The following is a 7,077-nucleotide window of genomic DNA, read 5'->3' on the forward strand; positions in this document are numbered from 1 at the left end:
ATTTGCCATGCAGCCAGCATGGAAGTAAAAAGGTATCTAAGCTCTACACTGCAGAAAATGCCCTGCTTCAAACAATATAAATTATAATTCAGGATTTCACACCACAGCGCTCATGCTGATAATGAGGTCCATAGTTTTTTGTGGGGTTTTTTGGAACTGTAATACATATTTTTAAAGTTTTTCCTCTGTGCACTGTCACAGTGGATTTTAAATCAAGTGTAATGAAAATAGAGACTTTTAGCTTTAATTTAAGGTTGGCTAAAACAAAATTTGCATCAGTTTTTTAGGAATTTTTGCAGAACTAACTGTGCAGACTCTTTTTGTCTGCCACATTCTAATCTGACTTTATATTGTAGCGGTTTACACCGTGTTTTCACATTTATGGGGCAGGACGGTGGTTAGCACAGTTGCCTCACAGCAAGAAGGTGCTGAGTTCAATTCCACCATCACGCCAGGGCCTTTGTGTGGAGTTTGCATGTTCTTTCCGTGTTTGTGTGGGTTCTCTCCGGGTACTCCGGCTTCCTCCCACAGTCCTAAGACATTCAGTTAGTGGGGTTAGGTTATTGGAAACTCTAAATTAGGTGTGAGTGCGAATGGTTGTGTGTGTCCAGGAGACCTGTCCAGGGTGTACCCTGCTGGGATAGGCTCCAGCGCCCCCCGCGACCCTGAAAAAGGAGACGTGGAAGTGAATGAATTAGGCATGTGTTGATTTCACACTGAGACAATTTTAAAGTCTAAAAAGTGTCCTTGGGTGTTCATGATTTGGTTGATGTTGTTTTTCTGAACCAATGAAAGAATACTGTAGTTCTTCTGTGACCTTACAGTGAGCTGCTCACTGCTTTTCTTATTTGCAAGAATGTTTCAGATTGTTGATTTGGCCACTTCTACATTTCTTTTTTTTTTTTTTTTTAATTTATGAGGGCCTCCCTCATTTGTACTCGTATCTCTTCGTACATCATATTGAGAGTTTTGATGAAAAGCTACAAATTGCACATTTATCACTTGGATCAACTCTATTATCTGCTTAATTTCTCATAGAATAACAAGGGAACCGGTCTGAACCTGCCCTACTTGCCCATCAACTATCCAATTGCTTTTGTCTGACAATGGGAGACTATAAAAATGGATGTAATATGCTTGTCAAATATCTTGAATTTATTTATTTTTAGAAAAAAAATTACCCAAGATGACATACTAAGTTCATTATTTTTATGAATTGACTTAAAACTCAGACAGAACAGAGAGACCGCAAAGTTTAAGAGCTGATCTAATTAAGCTCACTAGAAATGAGCGATGGAGGTGGCAAAGACCAAATTACTCATCTTGTTAGATTCAAGATTGACAACCACCGTCGGCCTATTTTAAAAACCGGTTTTCTCCCAGTCCCACCAGTATTGTCTGTTACTCTCTCTGCAACCTTGATATCCGTAGGAGCATATTTGACAGGCAGCAAGCACAACTCGACAACAAACAGTGACATGCTAGATTAAATTTGGACAGCCATCCATCAAACATTCTGCCCCTATTATTGTTGCGCCTGTTAATAAGGGTTGCACACACGTTTCATACACTGAGCACAAACTGTAGTAACATAGCCAGTATAAAAGGGAACACCACAGCCAAAAACCAACTGGATTATTCAAACCAAATATCAAACCAAGTTGAGAGAGAATCCTAAACAGTGAGCTTGTCAGAGACGGTGGTGCTATGCTACAAGAAGTTACTAACAAAGTCTCAATTCATGTAGCTACAAACTAGGGAAAAAATTTTTTTTTATTTTTTGTTAAAAAGCCATCATCACAAACCAACTGAAGGCTAAGATTAAATAGGGAGACCACAAAATTCGTTTCTTCTCATTTTACATCTCTGCAAGAAGGGAATGAATTTGTCCTAAATTGTCAAACTGTTCTTCAGATAATAAGACCTTCAGATATACTACAAAATCCGTTTGCTGCCAAGTTGCAGCATGACTCATGAGCACTCAAGCCTCAGCACTGTACGTTATGGTTGGCTGTTCTCTCTGAGGCCAGACAGGGTAAAAAGCTTTAAGTGCAGCATATTGACTGAAGTGAGCTGCAGAGAGTCTTCACGGGCCTGTAGCACCTCATGATTCCAGACAGTCAAGAGTGGAGGTTGATCTAAAACCACCGCAGTGGCTGCAAAGAGACGCTGGATTACAATACACGTTGCTCTCCTTGAAATACTGGTAAGCAAAGTAACATACTGCTCGGCCAAGGAGGGAACTTTTTGATTTGTTATGGTTGATTACGGAACTCGATGGCATGTTTTGTAACTCTTGGCACATGACGTATAATAATTGCTCCGAATTATAGAAAATGAATCCAAGAGAAATTGAAAGAGGTGGCGTTTCTTGCATTTACACCACCACCATTAATTTCCCTCACTCACCGATATCATTTATTCTGGCAGATGGAAGCCCGGAGGCAGACTCAGGAGAGAATGTGATGTGTCGGACAGATTTGACCTCACGCCAGGGTTCACGTGTGCTTACATGCAGGCAGCAGACTGAGCCACTCAACTGTCTCTGAGCTCTTAGCCCCAAAGTGTCATGTAACAAGTATTTTCAGATACACCTGCCCAGACTGTGACGGGAGTGCAGCTCAGACATTTCGGTGGGAGAAATAGTAGAAAAGTAGAGCAAGTATGTGAAATCTCTTATTATGTTCACAGCTCCACACAACCCCTAACACACACACATTTGCTTTTTTTTTTTTTTGATTTATTTTCATGAGAACACAAATATAGAAATCTGTCAGATGATGCATTAATAATGATATCCACTTTCTAAATATAGTGTAGATTCTACATGCATTTTACAACAGAGAGAACCGCATAGCGCTGCTTTTATGTCTCATTGCAGAGATGCTTAGTTTGACTTGTATTTCCTATATATAATTAGTATAAATTATAGCATATGCAGTGCTATGCAAAAGTCTTGACCCACATTTCTTTACAGTTTGCAAGGAAAATGGGATATCAGTGCAGGGATTTATTGAAATGTGCCAACATACTTGGAAATACATTGTTAGGCACTACTCTTTTAGACAAGCTCTCTTGTAATTTCTTTAGGTAGCCTTTAGGAATAGTTCTCCCGGCTCATCGAAGGACATTCAAAGATACAAAGGAGTATTATGGCCAGATTAAGGAAAAATAATATTATTGTTAATTTTGAGAAAAAGTCAGAGTCAAAATTTAGAATTTAAAGTAGTCGTTTCAAGTCAAACTACTGCCATGGCCGCTCTACGCATGTGACCAGCTCTCATGTGGCTTCAACAAACCATAGACGGATCAGCTGAAGTGCCAGAGGTGACTGCTGTTTTGAATTGGTGCTATGTAAATAAAATTGAATTGAACAGAATTTATGCTACCACTTCTTCTTGTTTCCTGTAATGTCCAGTTTCCTCAGTTTCTAGGGAGACATTGCACACCATGCTCAGAATCACCTTAGTGTACAAATACAATTTTGTGCCTGTCAAAAGTGTTTTTGTGACTGGTTGCTAGCACCTAAAGATAAAATTAAAGCTGGTTCTTTGCTAAGCTGTCAGTTAAGTTTAGGCACAACACTGGTTCATCCCTCGAATTTTTTTATGCTTGAGGGATTAATAGGTCAGCAAAACATTCCTCTAGAAATGGTCAGGTACAAAGAAAAGCCGTGTCCAAAAAAAGACCTTCAGAAAGTCAGGGGAACTGCTGCTCTAGGCCACTTAAAAAAATTGAAAGTGTGTCCTTTGGAGCAAAATATAGAGAAATGAGAGGGGCTCCAGACATTTGCACTGTACTGGATCCTGTTAAAAATAATTGCATTAAAAGGCTAGTCATGCTAGCTGTACTGACCTAACTGCTAAACAGGTGCGTTCTGACTTATTGTAAACTGATAGCTTGTTATAGAGCAATACAAGTGCAACCAAAGCTAATGTGGATGTCAATCATTTTGTTGGTATTTCATCATAATGTATTGAATAAATGGAGAAAAGTGAACATTTTTGCCATGCTATTTCAATAAATTCTTGTGGAGTATTAATTATTTCTACAAAATTCGGTAGTTACATGTCCAAGTTGAAGTTGAAGTGTCGGATAGATCAAAATTGTTACTAGCTATGCATGTTTCAGCCCTTCATCCCATAGGGTGCAGGCCATCAACAAGATCTGTTGTTGGGTGTTATTTAGAGTCTTTGCCTTTAGCTGGTTCCAAGTAAGGCCCACTTTCTGGGAGTTTGCCTGGAGGTGTAGCTTGACCTTTCTTTCTTTCTTTTCCCTTGAGGAGTTCTATGTCAGGGCCTCTCTGGTAATGCTCTGGATTCCATAGAATGTGCCCAATCCAACCTCATCATCTTCTCACTCATTCCAGGGCAGGGTCATGTTGTACTTTTGCATTTCTACTCCTGTTGGTGTAGTCTTCCCACTCTGGTACACAGTCTTCCATATCCCACGAATTAGGGTGTCAGAGAAAGAGTGTTTGGTCCTGTGGCTTCCAAGAACTCCTGGCTTTCATTACACAGCATCATATTCTTCAGATGCCCATCTTAGAGTCTTGGAGTTTTCTACCATTGATGTTTCTTTTTTTTTGTGTGTCCCGTTTGGATCTTTAGCCATCAGAATTGTTGTCTTAAGGCCAAGAAAGATGCCAAGCAGATTTATTTTACCAAGTGGATCATCATGGCCTTGCCATATTGGTCCATTTGATTGACCTTTATTATAATTATGAATTTATTTTATTTTCGGTTGCTACAAACGGGACAGACATGACTGGGGGTTAGGACAGGGAGAAAGAATGAAAGAAAGAGAGGGAGAGAAAGAAAACCAAAGGGGAGAAGAGACGGTGAGAAGGGGGGAAGAAAGAAAAACAAAAACAAAAACAAAAAAACACATGGATCAGGTGTATGGAGAAAAAAAACAGAAGAGAAAGCAAACAAAAAAAGAGCAACATAATAAAAAACAGCACCATCACAATAAACTAGCTAGCAGTAGATAACAGTAGATACTAAATATTAAACGCTATTGTGCAGCACGCAAGATAGACAGCGCACAATGTGCTTTGAGGCAGCAGCCAAGAAAGCTGTAGTCCGCGTCTGTGAACACCCGTGTGTACACCTGTGTGCATACCTGTGTGGATCAGCATGCTTGTATTCCAAAGGTTTCTCCATGTAACGATCTGCTAGGGAGTTTGGGGAGCCATAGCCCCGTCCACCAGGGTATGAAGCAGGTATGGAGGAGATCCAGGCCCCAGATATCCAGAGGCCCCAGAGTACAAGGACCCGAGGAGGACCACCAAAGGGGGGGAACCGTGCCACCCTCCTGGGAAGAGCTGAGTAGAGCCCCAAAGGAGAGGTCCCCCCGCAGCTACGGAGCAGAGGCCAGAGGGGGTTGCAGTGGCGTGCCCGTGGGCTCTGCTGGCAGCCAGCTGTGCCAGAGAGTACCAAGCTTCAGGCCCAGAGGCCCGAGGGCATCCCACCCCCCGGAAGGGGCCCAGCCAGGCCACAGGCGCCAGGCCCCGCCAATCGGCCACCAGGAGTGAGCCGGTAAATACATGAGCGCCCAGCCCCAGACGACAAGGACCACCAACACACCAACGTCTGAGGGCATCAGCCACCGGCAGGGAGTGTGGTGAGGGGAGATAGGCCTCCGTACTTTAGAGGGCCTGAGATGTACCCAGAGAGGTTGAGTCTAAGACCCAACCTGACATATAGACACAGACGAACAGGCGCACGCGGACACAAACGTGCATTCCCACCCCATATGCACAACCAAATACTCGGCACTCACCCAACGTGTAGACAGACACAAATAGACACTGCACAGACAGTCGCACTCCCCAAACATACTCTATATCCCAGGTCCAGGTACCCCCGCCCTCAGAGGGGCAAGCCGCACCTAGACACAGGAGATGTAACCCTTCTCTCTAGGGTGGAGGCACACGGACCACCTCCTACCATTGATGTTTCTGTTTCAAAATAATTTTTATAGGATAAGGGTCTCGACCTGGAATCAATCCTTGCTCCAAGCTCCTACCCTTTAACCTGTCCATCATGGGTGACCATAAAAGGCACAGCTCTTAGTGTCCCTATGGCACGCAAGCTCCCTGCCCATGACAAGGTGGCAACCCAGAGAATGCAGAGACTGAAGAAGCATGAAGAAAACATGCAGATTGGACAAACTGATGCCAACAGTAGTGTATTATGAAAATAATACTTGTGTATTTGTGAGCTTTACAATACATTAATGCCACGTTTGTCAAGTTTTCTGTTCTTAATGTTGAAGCAACCAGCTGTTACATGCTTTGAACAAGACAACACAGTTTCAATTTACACCTTGCGTATCAAGTTGGTGGCACATATTTTTGAGATAGATATCTTTAAGTCGTTGTTAAACACTTTACTAGGAACATAATGCTAATATTGGGTAGAGGCTCCTTTTGCTCAAAGGATCCTTAGTTTTGAGCAGATTGTACAATATTCATACCACATCCCAAAGATATTCAAGGGATTCACATGTTGTGACATGTGGGGAGGCCATTAAAGTCCAGTGAATTCACTGGTATGTTCGTGAGACCTTTTGAAGACAACATGATGTATTAACTTGCTTTAGGTCATAGGTGTCAAACTCTGGCCCGCGGGCCAAATTTGGCCCGCAGCCTAATTACATTTGGCCCGCGAAGCCATACCAAATTACTATTAGAGCTGGTCTACTGGTATTATACAGCTAATATATATATTGTTTAGTATTAAGCTTTGCTTGTTCCATATTCAGTTTTTCAGCAAAGCTTGTTTGAGTCCATAAGAAAAGATTCATTCTTATATCTGGAGGAAGATTTTTTTTTCAATAAATATTAACGTTAGCCCGCGACTTTGTTCCAGTTTTGAATTTTGGCCCACTGTGTATTTGAGTTTGACACCCCTGCTTTAGGTATTCATTAAAAGATAAAAGCTTACAGAGTAGTAATTCAGCATGTGTGGACTGTAATAACGTTCAAACCACGATTGATTGGTATTGAGGGGCCAGAGTCTGCCAGGAAAACCCTGCACCATTTCACCATAACCTGCCTACACTGTTAGCACA

This window comes from Maylandia zebra, linkage group LG10, assembly GCF_041146795.1.
Source record: "Maylandia zebra isolate NMK-2024a linkage group LG10, Mzebra_GT3a, whole genome shotgun sequence".
In the NCBI taxonomy this organism is placed as follows: Eukaryota; Metazoa; Chordata; class Actinopteri; order Cichliformes; family Cichlidae; genus Maylandia; species Maylandia zebra.